The sequence below is a fragment of the Cupressus sempervirens genome, chromosome 4, assembly GCF_028749045.1.
Source record: "Cupressus sempervirens isolate cs-2001-9-10 chromosome 4, ASM2874904v1, whole genome shotgun sequence".
NCBI classification, from domain to species: domain Eukaryota; kingdom Viridiplantae; phylum Streptophyta; class Pinopsida; order Cupressales; family Cupressaceae; genus Cupressus; species Cupressus sempervirens.
This window is the reverse complement of record NC_143121.1, coordinates 182,971,497-182,996,327: the sequence shown is the minus strand read 5'-3', so window position 1 is coordinate 182,996,327 and position 24,831 is coordinate 182,971,497. Positions and strand designations below refer to the sequence as shown.

Here is a 24,831-nt window from a genome sequence, read left to right as displayed (position 1 = left end):
TGTTATAAAAAAAAATAGGTTAGGAGTTGTGTAGTGACACTCAAACAACTCATCCATACTGACATTAACGTCGTCAAGCACGTAAGCCTCGGGAATGTCGAATTATTATCAATTTCGTTGACTTGAATTACGCATGTGAAACTGTGGACATTAATGATGCCCTTTTTATAATTCGCAGTTGCTTAGAACATACTATAGCGATAGATATGTCCAAAACAAAATTTAAAAACTGATATAGTAATTATTATTTTCATATCTTTTACTCGATTATTTTTCCACCCCTTTATATATATACATAGAAAAGGACTATTCATCAAAAAAAAAAAAACAAAAAACAACATATTAATCATTTCTTGTTTAATTTGTACCTATAAGTTTTTCGAATATAATTTAGTTATCAAACTATTCAATGTCAAGTGTTTTTGTTTTCAATTGATTTATAAAAATAAACATGGCCATTTAAATATTATATTAGATGGAAGTATTTGGTATTTATAGCTAACAAATATTTTTAATGCTTTTAAGAATCTAGTCGTTATGAGTGTGATCTTCATTAATTATATTTATAAATATTGAAATATAGAGAAATATACATCTATAACAACCATTTGTATCATGAGAAGAATATAACTAAATTAGGCTCAAAGATACCATAGTTGGTTCTTAATGGTAGGATAGTGATTCTATTACCATTTTTTAGTATATTTTCATATTTCCATCAAATCCTTTATAAAAGTAGGGAGAACATTTTCCTATTATATTGTTATTTTTCTATTGTTATTGTTATGTTTTATGGAACTCTTGAGAAAAGTTATAAATAATCTATTAAGGATACATTATAATTGTTTTGTCATAGGATGATTTTTTATTTTTTATTGGTGGACGAGGAAAATAATATTCTAAACTATGAACTAAAACAAAATTCAAGTTTAAGAGTATATTTTGTCAAATATTTAATAGAGAAAAAGTAATCATACCCATAATCAATTTATTTTCTCTTTTATTGTTGTTGATAGATTTTCTAATACTATCAACATGATGATAAGGATTGGGTAAATTTAGTAGAAAATGGATAGTATGTAGTTATGGATGATAGAAGGTTGAAGGTTATTTGGGAAACATTTAATTATTCTTTGATTATACTTATTGAAAAAAATTACTAGCAACTTGTTTATTGTATGTCCAATGTGATCAAGTGGTATAATCATAATTTAGTGTTAATTTGTACTTGTCGATTGGTTTACATCTATAGATAGAGTTGATAAAATAGTGGCAATTTGAGCATCCTTCAATCATACCTTAGAGTATCTTACTACACTTGTAGACTTGATGAAAATACCAAATCTAGTAGAAATTCAAATACATCCACAAGCTTCTTGCATCGTATAATAAAGGAAGAAGTAGTTTAGATGTGTAACTTTACGTTCATTGCAAGTTTGAGGTAAACATATTTTCATTGCATAATGTAAAACCGTATCATTGTGGGTCAATTTCATGCATATTTGTGAGATAACATAAGTCCCTTTTGTTGTTATGAAGTAGTACTAGGTGGGGGGTGGGAGGGTTAGTACAATAGGTAAATTATTAATTCAAAACTACAGATCGAACTATTCTACCAAACAATTGTCAAATAATAGCTATAATATCTTAATTCCTATTTCGCTAATTAGTCAAAGAAACACAACACATGTTCAACAATCATTTTTGTAATGCTAAACCCCCTATTAGAAGAAAACAATAATGATGGGGATGATACCCACAAGCCTTCTAGTGTTGTTAAAAGGTTTCCCTATTAGGAGCTTACAAATACCATTTTATAAGAATTTGCTAGGAGTGTTTTGTACACTGTTAGGAGTATAAGAAAATTTATTAGGATCTACCTTAGTCACAAGACATATAACTCTTCAAAGATTCCACCCTATTAAAGGATTTATAGTAAAGAGATTTGTTAAGGTCTACCCGAGTAAGGAATTTTCTTTATTGAAAATATTAAGTAACAACAACTGAATTGACCTATTTTTAGAAATAAATCCCTATTAGATTTCTTTTGCTCTACTCCTTCTATGACCTTCCTCTTCTCAACCTTTTCTTTTTTAATTTATGGAATCACACACTCTACATTCCACTATATTGACACTTCCTCAATTTTTTACCAATAAAAATCTTTTAAACTATCACTTCTCCTTAATATACCAGCCATGACAAAGTTTCATTGATCATATACCCTGTCTCACTGACCAGTTTAGTTACTTCTATCACTAGGTTTCTATCCATGAAAACTTGTCACCTATTCACCTTCACTAGCCAACCAAACTTCTCTTGTTAATCCAAAATGCTAAAAATCTCCCCCTTTGGCATTGATGAAAAGACCCTCAATAAAACCTTGTGTTTCTTGTAACCTTATAGTTGTTCACACTTTCACCTTGCATCTCCCGTTGTGGGTATTATCATCTATGTCATTTCTTCCTATTAGATCATTTCTCCCCCTTTGTATCCTTTTTATTTCTCCTACTATTATCCTAATTTTTGTCATCAATAAAAAACATAACTCATAATCTATCAAATACTTTCTTGAAATCTTTCTCGGCTCTCTCCAATTATTCTTCCAATGATTTCTTCAAGTATCATAATATGATTATCTCTTCATGTAGACATGTTTCCATTTCTTCCATTAAATCCAATGTACTTGTATAAGGAAGATTAATCAGTTCTTTCTCATTCATAACACTTTCTTGTATTTTCTCCAGTGTAGGGACTTAAAAGATTATAGCTTGCTATGCCCTTAATATTGGTGTATATAGGGTTATGAATAGTCAACTTGTGGCTATCTTAATGCTTAATTAAGTCATGTTATCATTATTATATTATTATTTAGGTAGGTAAGTTGGCCTAGGTGTTATGTAGGGTTGTGTCTACTCAACCTAAGCATAATTAGGTATATATAGGAGTTTGTGAGTCTTATTTTAACATCATATTGTGAAGTGTGTTCTCATTGGAGATATTTTGAGGTTGCCCCCTCAAAGTGGCCTATTACTCTCAGTTATTATCAAGTATTAATATAATATTTCATCTTATTTCTTCTATTTTGCAAGTCATTTCATTTTGAGTGGTATCACAGCACGATCTTGGCACCATAGATGCAAGATTTTTTCTGAACATTGTGGCAATTTTGGAAAGAGCATAACTTTCAGATTTTAGCAATTTTTTCAAAAAATATTCAAAGGGTTTTTGAAGACTATATTAAATAATATATAGTCCAAAATTCAGAGGAATTGGAGTCAATTTGAGTAAATTATTGCAAAATTTCTATTTCTACACAATTCATTGAGTTCTACATGTCTCTCACATCTTGTTGAATTGGAGTATAACCCATATTGGGTTTTTCAATGCATAGTAGAGGAGCCTACATTTCAAAGCTTGGAGAAGTTGAATCAAAAATAAGAAAGTTATTACAAAATTAGGAAAATTCGCTTTCAAGATAGAAAATTTGCTAATTCTTTTCCTGAGTAAGGGTATCTTGGTCCTAGTAAGTTACAATAATAAATAAATAATCTAGAGAATTATATTTCATTTGTGTGATTTATTTCAAAAATATTGGTTTCCATCATGATACGACCTCCAACAAGAGGCAAAAATAATGCTACCACACTAGGGAAACCTTCTGATCAAGGTTGGGAAACAATAGAGGATAGTAATCCCAATGAGGAAATAAATAAGTTCAAGGAAGAGGTTAAGAGGGATACATGTTAGCTACAAGGAGATATATCGGATATATGAACCATGTTAAGCACCTATATGAATGAAACAAGGAAGGAGGTGTCAAGAAATCAAGGTGAAACCTTCAAGTCAACTAATAATGACACAAATTTTAATACTCTTATGGGATCAACGAATTTTTTATGCACAAATTTGATGGAAAGGACCCTCTAACATGGATAAATCAAATGGAGAATTTTTTGAGGTAAATCAAATCCCATATGAATAAAAGGTCATGATGACTTCCCTATATCTAGAACTAGATTAATTCATTTGGTATCATTGGCTTTGTATTCATAGGAGGAAAAAGGGTCTCACTATATCATGGTTAATTTTTACAGAAGAACTCCAAGCATAATATAGAAATAGCATGATAGAAAACTTCTTTAGCCAACTTGCTAAGCTTCAACAAATTAAATCAGTTAAGGATTATATTCAAAAGCTCCAAAATCTATCCTTAAGAGTGGATACAATTATAGAGTAGAACTCGAATGATTTATTCTTGGGTGGTCTCAAGGATCACATTCAACATGAGGTACATATGTTTTGTCCTAGCTTAGTAAATCAGTCTTTTATATTGGCACGCAAGGTAGAGGAGAAGTTCTTGATTCTTAGAAAGCAAGGGGCTAATGTGACAAGAGAAGAAGGTTATTCAACACCTTCTCTTCCTCTACCTACTAGGTTGACTCCACAACAAATTGAGGAGAAAAGAGAAAAAGGGTTGTGTTTCAATTGTGATAGCAAATATAGTTGAGGACATTAATGTAGTGAAAATAAATTGTTCTATATTGAAGGTCCAAGTGAGGAAGAAGAAAATGAGCTCATATCAAAGGAGGATAGAGAATCAAGTGAGGAATCACATGATTGTTAACCAATCATTTCTTGTCATGCACTTTCATGTTTTAGTGCACCACAAACTCTCAAGGTAGTGGGTTTCTTATAGAAGCAGAAAGTAATAGTTTTGATCAACTTAGATAGTACACATAATTTCATCAAAAAAAAGTTAGAAACTCTTTTAGAAATTGATTTATATATCCAGCCCTAGAGTTTCAGGTTTTGATTGTAGATGGGAGCACAGTTAGGTGTTTGGATATGTGCCATAGCATCAAATTATCCATGGGAGATTATCAACTTGATACTCCAAAGTATATGATATCCATGGGTCCAACATATATTGCTTTGGGACTACAACGGCTTACTACATTGGGAACAATTGAGATGAACTTCCAAGAACTATTCATGCAATTTCATTCAAAAGGAAAGGTAGGGGAGCTAAGCGGGTTGAAGGAAAAATCCCCATAGATGGTAATCTCCCATCAAATGAAAAATTTTCTTAAGAAAGGTGTAGATGGATTTGTGTCCCAACTATGTTCATTAGAAGTTTCTCAATCTAATGCTTTTACTAATCCAAATTTACAAGCAATAATTGATCATCACTCAATGATTCTTGGAGATATGCCTAAAGGACTTCCTCCTAAGAGGGATCATGACCATGCCATACAACTAGTTTGAGGGAGCCAACCACCAAACGTTAGGCCTTATAGGTAGCCACACATACAAAAAAGTGAGATAGAAAAAAATGTTGAGGAAATGCTAGAGGCAGGAATTATCAGGCATAGCCAAAGTGCTTACTCCTCACCTATTGTGATGGTGCATAAGAAGAATAAAACTTGGCCCATGTGTCCAGATTATAGAGTTCTCAACAAGTATACCATTAAAGATAAGTTTCCTATTCCAATCATTGATGATCTTCTAGATGAATTAAATGGCTTTTTATTTTACCAAGTTAGATCTTAGATCAAGTTATCACCAAGTTCAGATTAAGGAGGAAGATATTTAAAAAAAAAACATTTCAAACTCATGAGGGTCATTATGAATTTTTGGTGATGCCATTTGGTGTTACCAATGCACCATCTGCATTACAAAGCTTGATGAATTCCATTTTTAAGAGGTTCTTGAGAAAGTTAGTTTTACTGGTTTTTGATGATATATTAATTTATAGAAAGAATTGGGAAGAACATTTGCATCATGTAGATCAAGCATTACAATTAATCAAAGATCATCAACTCTATGCTAAGTCATCCAAGTGTGCTTTTGGTCTCAAGGAGGTGGAGTATTTGGGACACATTGTTTCACATGGAGTAAAGGTGGAACCTAACAAAATTAAGGTTATCACGGAATAGCCTATTCTAGAAACTATTAAGAAGCTGAGGGGTTTCTTGGGATTAAAAGGATATTATACAAGATTTGTGAAGAATTATGGTCGTATAGCAGCACCCCTTACCACTCTATTGAAGAAGGATTCTTTTCATTGGAATGAATCTACTAATGTATCATTTGAGCAATTGAAGGAGGTTATGTGTACAACTCCAGTGCTTGCCACTCTTGACTTCACCAAGGAATTCATTGTGGAATGTGATACTTCTAGAAATAGGATAGGAGTAGTTATCATGCAAGAAGGTCGACCAATTGCTTTTGATAGTCATAAATTAAAAGGTAAAAATCAACTCAAACCTATTTATGAGAAGGAAATGCTAGGAATCCTTCCTACAGCTAAACAATGGAGGCCTTACTTAATGGGTCGACACTTCAAGGTTAAGACATATCATGATAGCCTAAAATATTTTTTGGAACAAAGACTATCATTAGAAGAGCAAAAAAAATGGTCACTAAGATGTAGGGAAATGACTTTGAAATTGTATACAAGAAAGGGAAGGAAAATATTATGGTTGATGCACTTTCCAGGAAGGATGAAAAAGATGAAGCCTTATTGTGCACCCTTTCAATAGTACAAGAAAATTGGGTGGTAGAAGCTAAATAAGAATGGAAAAATGATGTTGCAACAAGTAATCTCATCCAACAAATGAAAAGCAACCCTAGTAGTTTAGATAAGTTTTGTTTAAAGGGGGATATTCTTTCATATAAAGAGCACTTGTATCTATGCAAGAATTCCACTCTTAAGCACAAAATTCACAAAGAACTACATGACTCCCCAATTGGTGGTCATTCAGGATTTTTGAAGACATATCATCGGGTCAAGCAAGTTTTTTTTGGGAAGGGCTAAAAGATGGTGTTCAAAAATTTGTGGCTAAATGTTTGGTTTGTCAAAGAAATAAGTGGGAAATAATTATGACATCAGGTATCTTGTGGCTTTTATCTATTCCTAGCTAATGTTGGGAAGAGTTATCCATGGACTTCATCATATGGCTTCCCAAACCTAAAGGTCATAATGTCATCATAGTAGTAGTTGACCGCCTCACTAAATATGCACATTTTGTTGCACTATCACATCCTTTTACAACAAGTACATAGTGGAAAAATTTTTATTGGAGAATATCCAAAAGCTACATGGTACACCTAAGGTTATTATTAGTGATTGTGTTCCTATCTTTACTAGTCACTTTTGGAAAGATTTATTCTCATATTTAGGTACTTAGTTGGCTCATAGTTCTTCATACCATCCTCAATTAGATGGAAACATTGAGGTTGTTAATAAATGTTTGGAAGGATATCTATGTTGTTTCCTTCATTAAAAAAATCTCAATGGGTAGATTGGCTACCTCTTGCAAAATGGTGGTACAATACTTCTTTTCATATCTCATAAAAAATCTCTCCATTTTTAGCACTTTATCGATATCATTCTCCTTCCATCACATCATCATTAAAGGTATCACCAAGAGTTTAGGCAATAGAGGACCACTTGCTTCATCAACAAAAGGTACTTTTAGGACTTAAGGAGAATTTAGCTAGGCACAAAATTGTATGAAATCACTATACAGATCTCACATATCATTAAAAGATTTTTTGATCTCACATATCATTAAAAGATTTGTTGAGAAATATAAAGATCTAGGATCCAAAATATCAAAATAAATATGGTTGGTCAAGAAGATTGATCCAAGATTCGCATTGATTCCTCACTGAGAGTAGTTTTCAACTTGGTAAACAACCAATGATATCTGGTTTGAATGAATGGATAGGTTTGGGCTGAAATGCCCACCTATAATAGTCTATCGACTAATTACTATAATGCTTCATACTTCTTCCACAAGGCAGGACTCTAGCTCTATAGAGCTCTTGTTTTCTACATGATTCATGTTCAAGAATTGGAAAACTCAATCTTGATCTTGGATACTTAACTTGAAATATTGAATCCAATTTTCAATTACTCATCATTGCTTAAAAATATTGATAGCTTGATTACTTCATGTTGAATATGAGTTGTTCATCATTGCTTAAAAATATTGATAGCTTGATTACTTCATGTTGAATATGAGGAGAACTAGGGTGTTCTAATACTTACTCCATTATTTTGTGATTCAAATATGATCCTAGGTAATCACAAAATCAAATCACCAATTAAAAAATTGCCATCATTAGTGTCAACCCTACTCATTAATGACACAATGATTAATAAGGCATTTCTCCATGCATTCAATGACTATGAACTAGTTTGTTTGAATTGGTACTTTACCATTATTCTACTAGATTTAAATTCTTCTTAAGTAGTGATATGGATGGTCTTAAGTTTCCTTATTGGTTCATTTCTCGACAACAATCTTTGATATCAATTTAATAATATAGTTTTCTTTTCTTGGATAATAGCTTAAGTTATAAATATGTGTATTGTGTTTCAACTTATGTAGTTCTATTTTTTAATTTCACATTTAATTATTTTATGTTCCTAGTATGGCAAGAGCATCACACTTTCTTCTTTAACCTTCTCATCATAGACAATATGATGTTACAATTAGAGAAGTGACATACACATCTAGGCAAGATCCTCATGTTCTAAAAATAACTATCTAAGGTGATGATATTTCAATTTATGAGTAGACCGTTTATCTATATAATTTCCTTCAAACTCTAACTCATTGGAATGTCTAAAAATCATAGCTTCCCATGTTTTCCAATTGAAGTTGAGAGCCCTTCTAGGCTAGGCAATACTAATAATTTTATCATTCTTAAAAAAATTAGGTTTTCTAGATCGTATGAGACATTTTCAACCATACTACAATTGATAACATACCATATTTGAGCATGGGAAATTTCAAAGATGGTAGGGATAAGCTCCTCCAAGTTGTAAATGTGAAAATATTTCAAAACCATTTGCTTAAGGCTAAAGGTAAATTACCTCTAATTTTTTCTTTCTCTTCACTATTTTGGAATGGTGAATGAAATGAGCCTCTCCAAGATAACACTTCATATTAAATTCAAGTAAGAGAAGATGTAGTGCCTACCCCTAGTTTACATTTTTGTTATTATTGTCAAACTGTTTTAGGCCAATTTATGCTTGATGATTAGTAGCATTATTTTTTGGATTATTGGATATTGTTTTCATACTTTGTTGATTTTATGATGAGACTATTTTGGGTACTAGTTTTGCATGATTATACTTCAATGATGATTATTTATAGTGATTTTAGTTATTTGATGATGTTAGTTAGATGGATTATTTATACATGTTTTCTTATAGATACTTACACTACACATGTATGGTGTGTGTATGTTTTCTTTACATATGACATTTTTGATGTGGTTAAGGGAGTCATAGTCACCTATTAGTCAGGATCTACACAATGCACCACTTCCTTCCATTTCTTGTTTAGTTTAGAATGTATGTGTTTGTACATGTGTGGATTTTATGCAGATTACAAGTACCAGAGATTGACTTCCTTGAATTGCCAGGATGAGCATACACTATCACAATATCTCAATGGTAAGAGAGGGGAGGTAAATTCTTGAGTCCAAATCCTAACCTCTAAACCAATTGTCCTATAAAATTAGGACAAGTATCTGAGATGATTACCCTTCCAAATTTTTTGAATGATGTAAATTCATGATTATAACCCTTGAGTTTGATCTTGTATGTGTTATTTTATGATGGGTTTTCATTTTTTATCTTGTAGGTCTTTAATGATTTTTCCAGTTAATTAAGTCAAATTAAAAGATTAATTAATGATTTAATTTAATGAAAAATTATTAAGATAATTTCAATATTTAATTATATTTAATTAATTGGAAAATTATTTGAATTAAAAGAATTAAAATTAAAGAGAAATTTATAGTATAATTTAAGAGCCTACTAATATTAATTTTAGTTATCATGTGATATTTAACGGGGATAATTGTGACTTCATAAATTAAGGATAAATTGTGTGAATTGTTTTAAAATAAGAATGGGTTAAGTTGTAAGGATAAACTATAAAATTCATATGTTTGAAAACTTACATTGAACAAAAATTCAAAACCTTACGATTAACTCAAACTACGTGCTTTCAAAATCAAACTAAACTATGAAACTACATTATTATTTGTATGTTGTCTATGTTTTAGGTTTGGGTTGACTAGAGTATTGACTAGTCTTAGGAGATCTACTAGAGGCTTGGGAGTTCTATGTTTGTGATATTATGATGATTTGGTCTTTGACCTTTTGAACTCCACCATGGTAATGTGTTTTGTATGCTCTATGATGAGTTTAATTATATTGTTCATTATTGCTTTCAATTTCCTTGTGTGAATATGTAATGAATGTTATGACATAATTGTCTTGATCTTTGAGTCTTCGATCAATTATTTTTGGGATGCTTTCTAGTTGCTTGTAAAGAACTGAGGAGTTATTGTGAATATTGTGAATTATCTTTTGATGCTTTCTAGTCACTTGTATAGGATTGATGGGAAGACTATGGTTCTTTGATTTGTGCTTTTATGAGCTTAGGGTAAATTAAATCTATATGTAATTTCAGGAAGTGGCTTGCAATGGAGGTCAGGGCCCAAAGTGGCTGCTAGGGTAACCCATTGTAAGTAGTTAATAAGTGATAACACTACACTAAATGGGAGTAAAATGAACCTAATAAGAGTTTTTATTTTTCTTGTTCATGCCTTGAGTGCTAGTATAGACTAGGATGGGAATAGAGAGGACACTTGGTTGCGACCTTGCCTTGTTAGTATGCCTTGTCAGTACAAAAGAATACTAGTGCCGCATAGAGTCACTAGGGGGCCAGAGAATTAAAAGACTAGCTAAGTAACCCTAGAGTTGGTTTGTATGATGACACTTGTCCACTAGTAGTATATATTTCCTACGTGTCTTTGTTTGCCTCTAGGTATGGATGTCCACTTATCTTGGAACCTTTGAGTTAGATTACTTTTAGGGTTTCTTTGACTTAGATATTACTTTTGATTTTTGGGATTGATATCCTATTTGGGACTTGAGACTATCTCCTCAACACAATGGGATTGGACCTTTTTGGGTTACCATGAGGTTGGGTGGTAGTGCTTTTTACTTTTACCATTGAGATTCGTTCATTGATGCCATGGCTCGAGTTCCTTGTTTGCATTTCCTTTCATTATATCTTAGTGTATTATGATGGATGGTTATGTCTTTATGATGGATGATTTCACTTATTGTATTGTACTTCATTTCATGGATCCAAAAGGGATGATGTAATCTATTTTTATAAATGTATATTCTTTCAACCTTTCATACCTTGTGACATGTATAGTGGATGATTGTGCATTCTAAATTTTATTGCTAGGTGGCATTCGAAACAAATGTATATTATTTAAATGGACTTGGACTTTTAGTTATTCTTTTATGTAGATGTGTTAATTATTGGACTTATTATTACTTAAATTTAAATGTGACTCAACATCTTGGGATCCTTAAGGAATGTAACTTGTTATTTTTTCTTATATATGATTATATGTTATTGCTTCCACTACTTTATGATTGTTGTGCATGTTATTCTTTTTTTAAAAAATTGTTTAGCACACTTAGTAGAACTTTAGATAACTTTAAGTTAATTCTTTTGGATCCCTTGGTGGGGCGTTATAGAAGACAAGGTGCTTATTATGAAAAAAATGATCTCAAATTATAAATGATAAATCTTTTCTATATTTTCATAGTTTTTAAAAAATGGAGGAAGAGAGTTCTTGCTTGCAAAAAAAAGTAGCAAGATTTATTTCCATAAATTTCATTCAAAATTAGTCATTTATTTCCACATAACCTCCATAATGATGAGTCAAGATTCCTAGAATTAAATTAGAAAATTGCATAATGATTATTAAAAAAATCATGTAAAACTCTATATACGAATTATTGTTTCAAACATATTACTATTCATGGGGCGAAGACCCAAAACAATAAGGAAAAGTTAATTACATATATTTTAATATTAAAGTAGTTACTAGTGTATTTTTGGCTAGAGGAATCTACTTGTGTAAACAAAGATAATTTGAGCATCAAATTATCTACCACTATGGAACATATTCTCCACATATAAGGGTGAATAATCATAAAAATAAGTAGATGATATAGATTTTATTTCTAAATTGAACATCCATTGAAATATGAAATAAGGAAAATATAAGTCCTCATAAAAATTTTATTCTTAATTAAATGTGTAAAAAACAATTTATCATCAATGTCTTATAGACCAAAGTCTTTTTATCAAAATCTTAAAATATTAATTAGAATGACCAATTTTTTTAGGCTAGTTTCCTATAATAGATTATCACAATAGAAAAAGAAACAATTATAAACATCACCCTTGATATAAGAATCATTACAAAGATTCAAGGCCAAAGTTGCTGCCCTACCTCCCTACATATATTATAAGCCAATGAGTGGAACCTCTCTTTTTCAAAAAAAATCTAGATTTGACAACACTATCATGAGAAGTGTACTTGTCAACTTCTTTTTTTTTCCAATACTTTTACAAAAATTGTAAAAATACTTGTGCTTAACCATTAGGGCCTGTTTGGTTGTAGGCATAGGAATGGAGAATAGGAATGCATATTGGGAATAGGAAAGACTATTCCAATAACAACTATTTCTTGGAAGTATAAGCTCATTTTAGAGGCAAAATGAGAATATGCATTCCTATTCCCTATTTCAATTGATGAACCAAACATAAAACAAAAAACGTATTCCAAATTTTTTAATTCCTATTCTAGCAATCAAATGGACCCTTATGGTATTGGTAGGTAAGCTTTAATTTTAGAAATTTGAACGTGTTGGATAGAACCTAAGAACCCATTGGCCTCTTCTATGTTGAATGTCTACACTTCCAATTTATATGTTTAAAGAACTAATATTCTTAGATTATGTTAGCATCATAAGTTTTCTCTATGAATTATAACTAGATGTTGTAAAAATAAAGTTTGCATGGTAAGTTGTAACATTCTTTTGATTTTTTAAAGATCAAAAGAAAAATTCAAATAATCTATTTACTTCTAATCTCTTATCAATTAATCCTTGATTCTATAATCAGAAAATTTAATAATCTCATTTGTAAATTTCTATCCAATTTGTAATTTTTTATCTATTACTAAACAATTGATGTATTTTTGTAATTCACTCATTTTATATCAGATCCTTATTCAAAAATTTATTTGGGTTAAATCATTGGAGAGAAGATCCTGAGGCCACCACTACAGAGATAAGGAAAGCAGATTTGAAGTTGCAAATTAACAGTGAAAAATCAAAGATTTTATATTTTCTAGATGTATCGATCAAAATAATGAGGGTGTAACTATTAAGCTAACATTACATTGAAAAAGGGGATTGAAGATGTGTAAAGAAAGGTCATAGATCTCAAAAAAGACTAGTCCACATGGAAGCAATCCAAAAAAAAAGACTAGTCATAGTCAATAGTTGAGCTTTCTATTCATTCAGAAGCAGTTAAATTTTTTCTCACTTCATGAGAAAAGATATGCAAAGGTGTTATGGTAAAAAAATTCTCAATAAGAGGTGCTGCATAATGCCTCACGGTAGAATAAGTTGGATAATATTGACACCGTAATCTCTCCACATTACATGAGATACTTAAGTTTTTAATTTATTTCTACATGAGTTGGAACTAAGTATTGCAAAATAATAGAGTTTCCGTAATTATTTTGGAATTTTTAATCCATATGTAGAATTGAATATAGTTTCTAACAGTCGTTCGATTTGTTCAAGACCTCTATATAAAGAGGCAAATTGTGATGACTATTTTATATCTATTTTCCCTAATCATGTGATCAAAGAAGATTTTGTAATATCATTTCAAGGAATATAAAGTTTTATCTAACGTTGAAAACTTTGTGTATTTTACTAAATTCTTCATTTGATATCAAAGCTTTGTTCAAAAAATTATCTGAATTAAATTGTTACTAAAAAAAGATCAAAGGGCCACCACCATCTAGATAAGAAAGGTAGATTGGCGTTTGCAACTCTTAGTAGAAAATCAAAGCTCAAAGCACACAGATCTTTTAAAAGGTTGAGTGAAATAAGAATCAAGCGTTGCCTACACCCATAGGAAAGGGATCGATAATTTTTTTGGAATATTTAAGCCATCTGAGTTTCCATGAAGGGAGAGTGAACAAATTCAGCGATGTTCTTAATTTTGAAAGAATATGGAGGCCATACATATTAGAAATGGAAATGGATGTTTGCATTTTGCTTTTCATGCAAAAAGAATTTTTAATCGATTAGGATCACATTTTACTTCAGCCCATACCTTTAAATTGTCATTTTCAAACTTCTTTTCCTTTTTATAAGGCCAAAACATAGGACTTATAGTTTACTATGCATAACTGCCAATCAAGTTAAATATGAACTCTTCTTTGATCTTCATGATATGCATATTTTGTGATTGAAAAAAAAAAGTTTTTTGAGAAAATTTTGCTGTGTTTTTGTGAATTTGAAAAAGAATCATGTTTGACTTTTTTTGTTTTTTTGGTCTTTGGTGCATTTTGTCTAGAGATTAGCCAACACCAATATGAAGTACCATCAAATCCTCAATAAGAAGTCATGTTTTTTAACATCTCATATAATCTCCTTTGGACTTTATCTAAGTTACTACTCAATACTTATTTGAGACCATAGATTTTCCTTCATGTTTTGAGACCCAATGTATCAATTATGAATTGATTATATTTTAAAATTCTCTAAGAAATTGGAACATAATCAGTCTATGAAGTCTGAATATTTCTTTTCTTCCAATTTTGTTACTGTGACTTGAATAAATTGATTTAATTATACTTAGTCTTCCTTCCTTCTTCCTTCCTTGAATCATCCAATGGAAATGGAATAGTTTTTTTACTTCGAGAAATCTACTTTATTACCATTTTCATTGGAAGTTTGTAGGTGGTGTGTTTTGGATTTTGAATTATCTTTGGTTTTGACTTGTCAACATTTTAAGTTTTTTTTAAAAATATTTTCAATTTACATTTCATTTTAATTATGTTAATTAATTAAGCGATCTAAACAATAAAAAATTAATTAAATTATTAAATAAATAAAATGAAATAGTGTCTGTCTATTGTGAATCTCAAGATACTTCTTGGAGGCCTTTAAAAAGCAATAGTCGAGCATTGTACATCATCATGAAATGTATTTGACCTTTCTTATGTTTTTTAAATCTGAAGATTGAAGGTAGTTCATATGAAGTTTAGAGGTGCAAGATGCTCACTATTTTGTATTTGCAATTTTGGTGGGATTAACTACTAACAATAGTTTTTATCCCAATTCCACATCTGCAGTCACTTTTTGTATCACCATATCTCTTACATTTGAATCATTAAAGCTTAGGCAAGTTAACTAATCAATACTATCAAATTCATTGATAACATAATTTCAAATCTTAAGATTGATGTACATTGCATGAAATAAACTTTCTTGTGTACTTCCTTGCTATAATTTGAGTTTATATTGGCATCCCTTAATCTTAAAATTTGGAATTTTCTAATGTAACTTTCAAATTATATTGAGTTATGCTTAGAAGCCCCTCTTTCTCTTGTATTTGAATGTTTGTGAAGTCGAAATCATATTTGATACACACATCTTATTGGGTGCTTCTATTTTCACCCTAAACCAAATAAATATAATTTTTTCTTTGCATCTATTTTATAGAATGTTTTTGTTATGCTTTTGATTTGGAAATCAAAAAATAGTATCATAGCTAGGTCTAAGTTCATATTTTATAACATGATATTAGAGTATTTATGTTTTCTAACACAATCTATATAGTTTAAATGTTGAGACATTTATTTCATGATTTAAACAAGATTATTGGAGAATACAAAGTCATTTCCAAGAGAGTATAGAAATATATTTGAAGGTTGCAAGAGTTTATTTTCTAAGAATATGGATTTAAAGAAGAAATTGTCATTTTGGAGTCAATGATATGTTTGAAGAATATCATTACTTGGATGGTAACTTGTAGTAATTTTGTTCCAACAAAAGAGAATCTTGAAGATCATTATAGTATCTAGATTGTCAATGAAGTTTATTAAAGTCCATTTACTTTACCATGTAGATGAATCTTTGGAAGATTCTAGAATAGGGGAAGCTTATAAGGCATGAAGATATAACATGTATAATACTTGGATGAAAAAGATTAAATGTCAATAGACACATAAAATATTGGTGTAAAGAAGATACTACCATATTAGGATGGAAATGGGGAAATGGTCAACCCACTCTTTCCCACCTCCAGTTTGTGGATGATACAACCCTTGCTGGGAGAGCTCAGATTTAGGAAGCTGAAGCCTTTCGGCTCACCTTGGATACTTATTTGGCTGCCTCTAGGTAGAAAATTAATGACCACAAGTCCTCTATTTTTTTCTTAAACACTCTTGAGCCTATCCAGCGGAGAATTGCTAATATCTTGAGATTTCAGATTGAGTTTCTCCCTTTGACTTACTTTGGGGTCACTATTGTGGTGGGAAGATAGCCTAGGCTTTTCTGGCAGAGTGTGCTTGAAAAGCTTTGACAAAATGTCAATCATTGGACTTATAGGTGGCTCTCTACTATTGGCAGGGTGACTCTCTTGCAATATGTGATTTAGGCCCTTCCCATATATAAAGCATGGTTTATGCTACCTTGACGTATTTTCTTAAGGAATTTGATGCTCTCTCTCTCACTAATTTCTTTAGACTGGGAATTTTCAGAATACCAAATGGAGCCTCATCAATTGGGATACTGTTTGCAAGCCAAAAAAGGAAGGAGGCCTTGGCCTTCATTCTGCTATCTTGTGTAGTCAAGCTCTTGCTGCCAAGCTCTATTGGCACTAGTGTTCCAGTTAGTCTTAGCTTTGGGCTCATATCTTATCACACAAGTATTTACCTTGTGTTGAACCTTCAGATATTTCTAGGTTTTCTCTTGAGGGAAGAGGGTCTATGTTGTGGAATACCCTCAAGATTGGTGCTCACCTGGTGAAGAGAAGTTTATTTTGGATTTGTAACAGAGTCACTAAGGCTCTATTTTGGAGTGATTCCTAGAATGGGCATCCTCCTCTCTTGTCCTATCATCTACACTTGTAGCCTCTTTCTGAATTTTTTCCTTTTTGCTAGATGGAATAAGGTGGCTCATTTTAAGGAGGCTTATAACCTTGGCCTTGTTGTTGGTTACAAATGGAAGAATTCTTTTGATTGGTCGTTGGGTGGCTCTCTAGGGGATCAGTTGGAACTTTCTCAAATATTGGCTTCTAGGGAGTGCAACTCTATGTAGGAACCTAATGTTTTGGCTTGGGGAGGTGCTTCTTCTGGCAAGCATTATATTTCTTCAGGGTACCTTGCCCTAACTAAACAACTTTTTGGCGAGGTGGAGGTCTCTTGGTGAAAGAAAGTTTGGAATAGCTTTTCTTGGCCTAAGTGTAACTTTTTCCTTTGGATTCTAGTTTACAATCATTGTCTTACTTGGAAGAATCTCTACAAGAGAGGCTTCTAGGGGCCTTCCATTTGTGTTTTATGCCACAATAGTGAAGAGACTATTTGTCACCTTTTTTTCCAGTGCCCTTTTGTCAAACATATTTGGCACTTCTGGTGGAGTGTGTGGGGATGCATGTGCTAGTACATCTCCTCCTTGTATGAGTTCTAGGACCATTTGGACCATCCCTATTCCAAAACCTCTTTTCTTTAGGTTGCTTGGACTATTGACCTTTCCCTTATTTTATGGCATGTTTGGCTTGAGAGAAATAGGATGATGTTTCATGATGTGCACTTTGAGATTAGGCACCTATGGAGGAAAAATGCTAATTCTCTTTATCAAACACTCCTGGCTAAATGTGACATTGGTGGAGGTTTGGATCCTAGAGATGCTGGCATTTACTCACACCTTTTCTTTCCTCTTCAGGGTAACACTCCCTCGTTCCCCAACAGAAGCTCTGGGAATAGATTTAGGCAGTGCTCTTAGCATGTTAATCGTGAGGAGCATTGGACTCCTCTTGAGGTTGGAGTCCTTAAAATCAACACTGATGGTTCTTCTCAAGGAAATCCTAGACCGACTGGTATTGGGGGAGTTGGGTGTGACAGCTTTGGTGATATTCAGTTTATGTTTTCTATATACAAGGGTTACCATACAAATAACCTCGTGGAAGCCCTTGCTATCTTGGTTGTAGTGGAATAGTGTTGTCAATGTAGTTGGAGAAGAATTATTTGTGAGACTAACTCGCAGGTGGTTGTGAAGTTATTGAATAGATGGAACCTTGTGGATGTGGATTGGCATTTGGCTTTGATTATTTAGTAGATCACTCAGTTATGCAATTCTCTGGATTTTGTGTCTTTTATGCATATCCCTAGTGAGTGGAATGGTGTGGCTGATTGTTTAGCTAAATAGACCTCCGAGCATGTTTTGGATTGAAAAATTATTGATCATAGGATACTTTCCCTTGATTTACTTTAGATGTTGGATCAACTTGTGGACCAGGATAAAGCTATGTAGTTCTCTTTGTTTCTTTTGTTGTTTTGTTCTCTTTGGTATTCAATAAATTTTTTACCCCTCTTTTAGTTAAAATATTAGGAGAGGTTAAAGGTTTTGTCTCCTAAAATTATGTCATTAGGTGTAGAGGTAATCCTTTTTTAAAAAAATACCATAAGGTGTAGAGGTAATCATTTTTTAAAATGAAGTGTCATTGTTGTTCGAAGATCATTGTTGTTGGAAGAGGTTTCGAGGAAATTCAATGGACTTGTATACTAATAGTGCACTACATTTTTATTAAAGAAAGTTCTTTGCTATTCTAAGTTATGGAAAGTTGAGCCTATGTCAACATTGAGATAGAGAAAAATTAATAGAAGAATTTCTTTTAAGGTCTGCAAAACAAATTAATAAAGTGTTTTTGATTAAGGAGATAATTGTTGGATATAAGTTATCTAATGTTTTGAAAATGTCTGAAAATTTATCAATGTGTTAAAAAAATATTATTGTTGAATGTCATAGAATTATGTACGTTAGTATGTGTTAGGTCAACATAACCTAGTGGGATCCCTTAGCACCTATATTGTGACCCTATGGAAGATGCCAAGAAAAGTGAAAGTGTTTGGCATGTAAGAAAACAATAGATTAGTAGCCAAAACTACTAGAGCTCATGGGTAGGCCATCCCAAAAACAATATGGGATTTCCTAGGTTCCATCCCTAAAAATTACAAATTCAAGATGTTAAGAGTATCGATAAAGAAAGTGGAGAAACTGCTTAAGAATGATTTTTGTGATTAAGGAGGAGTGTTGTAGATTTACTGACTAGTTGTACAATCATTTTTATATCTTCTATGCATTCAAACAAATCTTGGCATAAGTTAAGGAAGATTTTATCATGGATTCAAATAGAGTCTTTATTAACTCTTCTAGCTGCTCACTATCAAATTAGCTTGTTACACAAACTTTTGGTAGACGGATAGGCCCTTTGCCTTGGGCAGTATTTTGCTTGTTGCTAGTCCTAGAATGAAATATATAGGTTCAAAGATTCTTTCACTTTTGTATGATGATTTCCTCACTTGAAATAGAACAAGCCACTCCTTAAGGGAAGTATGTCTACCATGTTGACATGTTCCTCAACTTGAACTCCAAACTTTATCAGTTAAGAGACAATGTTGTTATTTATAAATGAGGCAGTAGCATATTAATATAGTGTATGGAAAGAGTTGAGAGTCGATGTAACGAATAAGTTAGATAATTTAAATAGTCTTATATATTTGGTGGTCAATAGGTGCTGAAGTATCACTTCTATTAGGCATTTTTTTCTTTGAATTCTCATAAGCCTCTTTGATATGATATGATATAATACATTTTGATGTAATATAGTACATTTTGCTTACTACGGATGACCCCATGCAAGAGTTATCCACATATCTTCCATTATTATGGTGCAAGACTTTATCCACATGTCTTCCATTAATATATTATAGTTTACATCTTCGACCAATGCAACAAACCATGTCGCCAACTTCAGCATTCCACGTTCCGTGGGGTATAAGACACGACTTCTAGGGTTTTGTCAGCATGCTAATACCATGTAAATATTGAGTTCCGGGATGTGGTATGAATATTATATGAATAAAATAGAAGATGGATTTCTACGTCGAAGCATAGATAAGACGCGTGAATTATTTGACAAAATATCTCAATCAAACATGGCCTTAATTAGACAATCAATCTAAACATTATTATAGGAGGATCACTTTAGGAGAGCTTAAAAGCTTGTATGCTTAAAAGTTTTTCCCGTCCCACTAGAGGTTTTGCTTTGATTGACGAAACCAGGGTCGATGAAACCATTTAGTTTTGGGAGCTATGAACATGGTTTACAACTGTCTCCGTTGATTACTGTGGGGAGGGAGATAAAACCCACTAATATAACACTAACTGTTTATTTTTTTTAGCTAAGCTTGGATGCCAGAGTTTCCATGAGACTGAAATCAAGGGAACCAGTCTCACAGGGCAATCCTCACTGCACTTTGAGACCACACTATCCGTATCCCTCCAATGTACAGTACTTGCCAACAAGAGAAATTGATCATCTAGCCAAACAAAATGTGCAATTTCAACTCTAAGATCAGGGATAGAAAATGTCTTAGCTCGAAGCCACTGATGCCCCACCTTCTCATCGCAGATAACATGTTTCAGCGAGGCAAGTCCACAAACACTTCTGGGCAACATCCTCAAATGAGAACACTCCCTCATGTTAATCTCTTTCAGTTTCTTCAGTTGACCTATTTCCTCTGGAAGTTCCTTCAAGCCCTCACACAGTGAAATGTTTAGAAATTCAAGCTGCCCAAGTTTCCCAATTGATACTGGAAGCTCTTTCAGGCCTCGTAATGCTGATAATCTTAGCGTTCTTAAGGAGCTCAGATTTCCGAGATCATATGGCAACTTTTCAACAAGATGGGTGTTTGTAATAGACCATACCTGAGCAGAGGACATTTGAAAGACTGCAGGGGGCAATTCCTCCAAGTTGCTACAGTGCTCCAGGTGAAATCCTTGTATGTTGGCACCATTCAATGTGGAAATATTTGTAAACCCTTCGCTTAAGCTCAATGATAGTCTATCCAAGTTTTGCATTACTTTGCTCTGTTTCACATTGGTGGGTGCAACCAGATTCTGCAACCGAATGCTCCTGAGTAGAGGGAGTGAAGATAAAACACCAAGACCTCTTATTGTGGCCTTTTTAGAGCTCAAATTACATACAATTAAAAATTTCAGTCTTTTCATGGTTTTCAGAAATGGAGGAAGAAAGTACTCGCTTGCAGAGAAGAGCAACACTAGAACCTCTGTTTCCAGAAAATTCATCTCATACCACTGTTTCTCAGCCATTCAACCTGCATGATGATAAGATGAATCACATATGAAATCGAATTATAACATTTAATGTAGAATTTTGATATCAAAGGTATTGCTGTTCTAATCCTATCACTATGTAACAGGGCAAAACCACAAAAACTAAAGGTTTTTGCCACTAAACATGTAAAGAGTGTAAATCCCACCTGTGTGAACAGAGACAATATGTGTATTGAAGGGCTTATGATTAAGCAATTCCCATTTCCCCGGCAAGCTCTGGTCCTTCCTGGTCACGAGTAGCCTCTTATTATCGACTAGAATGTCCTGGCTTCCCAAATACATTGCCAAATCTTGCAGTACCCGGTGCTGAGAAAAGTACAGCTCGGAGGCATTTCCATAAGAGATTGTTTCTTGGCTTCTGATGATTACCAGTACTATGTCAGCTCAATGTTTGAAAAGAATAACAGAAAAATGTTTAAAAAGGAAATGAATTTACCCTGGATTGCTGATTAAATTCAAGAGATCTCTTTTTGCAAATTCCAATAGCATGAGAAAGGCATCTCACCACTCCATCTTCCTAACATAAACCCAAATGTCCAGCAGTGCATCAGCACAAACTTTCTGGTCCTCTGGAAATGAGGCCAAATCTAAGAAACATTTCCTCCCAACATCATCCAAGAAACCAGTACTTATCTCCAAACATCTACGGAGCCCTTTTTGTTGATAGCGAGATATTGGTTCCCCATTAAAAAGCTTTTTGAGTGCAATCTCCCAGCTAATATGAGGTTCCCATTGCAAAGAGCTTCCTATCACCTTGAGAGCAAGGGGCAAGCCCTTACATTCAGCTTGGACCTGCCATTCCTCATATTCATAATTTTAATGATAATCAATAGAGAGGAACTTTCAATGGTTTATGCAAGTATCTATATGTTAACAAAAGACAATACCTTCGTGACTAGATTTGAATCTGCATAACTTGGAATTGATGTCTGTCCGAAAGCAGAGAAGCAGAAAAGTGCGAGAGCATCCATTTGGCCCAGCAAAGGCAATTGGTACAGTCGAGTAGAAAGGTTTCTGGGTATTGTAGAACTGTCTCTGCTTGTGATAAGGGTCTTATATCCTGGTGCTTCAAATAGTAATTTCTCTGAATTAGCCCTACACCAGACATCATCCAATATTACCAGTGTTCTATTAGATTGTTTCTTAAGCTGCTGCTGTAGCTGTATACGTGCATTTTCAACATTCTTGAAGTCAGGGGCGTCCCTTCCAACAATCTTCTCCCATATCGTCTCCAAAATCTGTTTCAGGTTTGGGGATTGTGAGACAGTGATGAAAATCACATTTTCAAAATAACCTGATTTCCACACATCAATTTGTGCTTTTAGTTTACTACAATAGAAATGCACAACCTTTAACCAGAGAAACCCCTCAGCTGATAATTAACAATAGAAACCAATTATAAAAACTATGATGGCAGTCTTAGGAGTCTTTGAATTCGAAATCTGAAATTCTGGACACAAACTCACGAAAAAAACACACCTAGGTATTGTAAAATGTAAAGGGATGTAACCTGACAATCAATCAAAACACACATTGAAGTAACAAAGAGGGAGAAGAAGAATGAGGCACGATTTTGTTGGGATAGGGTGACTTAGCCTTACCACGATTTATTGCTTTATTTGTTCTTTTTTAGAAAGTTGCTAAATGAAGATGAATTCTTCCACAAGAAAAGACTTGGAGTAGAAAAACATAAAGCGTCAGTTTTTTAGTGATTTATTCTCTTATGCTTTGTTTTTATGCAAGAGTTGTGCATAAGGAAGTTTTTAAAATAATTTGTAGATGCATTGAATGTAGATGCTTTAGAACTATTTCCTCTTGTATAAGAACTCTATAAGTACAAGAATTGTTGTAGAGAATAGAAAAAGAGATATGAGAAGTTATTTGCACAGGGTTATGCTACTGGATTTTTTCTAGAATGGAGCAAGATGTAAATTTCCATATGAAGGTTGAAAATGTATTGTAACTTGTTGCTGAATAATACATTAGTTTGATGGCTTAGAGGGTGGGGTTTTTACTTGGAAAGGTTTTCCCCACGTATATTTGTGTTCTCTATTATGTCTCATTCTTCTTGTTTTATGATTGTAGAATAATAATCTGTATGTCATAATGCTACTGAGATTTATTTAAATGGGTAAATTGCAATCACTTTCTTTTAAGGTTTTCATTGTGGGAAATCAACTATGTCTGTTTCCACTTTTATGACATAGTAGTATGCACTTGTATTTGCTTATTAGAAGTTGTACAAAGAACTATTGTATACAAGATGTGCATACTGATCTCAGATGCATTCAAATTTTAGCTTTAAATCAAGTCCTGATGTCTTGGGGACCAAAACACCTTTGCCAAAATCTTCAAACATTGATGAGAAAATCCAGTGGTTTCTTAATAAAGCACTAAAACAACAGTAAAAACAGGACTCACCTTTTATATGGGGATCATCGCAAAGTGCCAAGGCTTTTCCCACAACCCTCCATAGAGTGCACCCCAACGACCGAAATCTCTCTCTTCAACAAAAGCTCCTTCATATTCCCAACAGAGTTTTCCAAGCCGACATAAAACTGAGATTTCACAGCAGCAGTATTATGATAAGAGAGGGTATCAGCCTTTTCAATTTCAACACTTTCACACAAATTATCTAGACGAATTTGCCCAACTGTACTCGTGGTATTATGGCGAGCGTCATTGCCAAGCATGAAAGCTTGTTTACAGATGGTCTCATTCAGAGTGCTACATATATCTGGAGGTTTTAATTCCGCATATACATCTTTCAATTCTGCCATAAGCTTTCTCACATTCAGTAGTAAGTCAACTGGGATAGAACCCACGAAGCCAGAGATCTCCTTCTCTAGGTTCAGTATTTGTGAAGCATATCTACACTTACAAAATACGTTTGAAGGGCTTATTTTCCCACAGTATTTCACCAACTCCACGCCCCTAAAAAGCGTGCTTAAAAACTAATAAAAGGCTTGATTTTGTTGATCCTTGGGCTGTTTGAGGTCAGATGAACAAATTTGTTCAACAGCTGTGATTAGGGATTTCAACAGCGAATCGACTCTTTCGAACACAACACTCGGGTTGAAACTCTCCATCCTCTTTTGGCAAAACGAAAACTATCGACCAAAGATTTAATAAACCTTCCAGAAACCAGATGATTCTTGAACCTGTAGTCTAGGAGTATTTCATTGCTATAGCTTTGAACTATGTGGTTGAAAAATATTGAGAGAGAGCTCATGGTGGGTATATATAGGAAAAATGATTGAGAGCTTCGTACGACACAAGAATTGCATTTAAGGGAAACCCACACTATGTATTATACATTGTTCGTCGTTCAGAAATGGTAAGCAAAGGAAAGGACGCGGAAAGAGAGACAAGGATAAAGAATGGGCAGAGGAAGTAGTTGATACTTGTTACCTTTGGTTTTACCGCCAAAGATTTAAATTTGAAAGCATGGCTTGTGCAACGGTTAGTCTCGAATTAGTATT

The 24,831-nt window shown here is 33.1% G+C and overlaps 1 pseudogene across 1 annotated transcript; it reads right to left on the bottom strand.

Moving 5' to 3' along the window:
• Positions 1-20,138: 20,138 nt before the first annotated feature.
• LOC149560588 (putative disease resistance protein At5g47280) lies at positions 20,139-24,542 on the bottom strand (annotated as a pseudogene). Its single transcript, XR_016363706.1, has 5 exons — positions 23,771-24,542; positions 22,237-22,643; positions 21,786-22,141; positions 21,496-21,707; positions 20,139-21,330 (listed from the first exon to the last, which is right to left on the bottom strand). The product of XR_016363706.1 is annotated as a putative disease resistance protein At5g47280 (transcript).
• Positions 24,543-24,831: the final 289 nt, after the last annotated feature.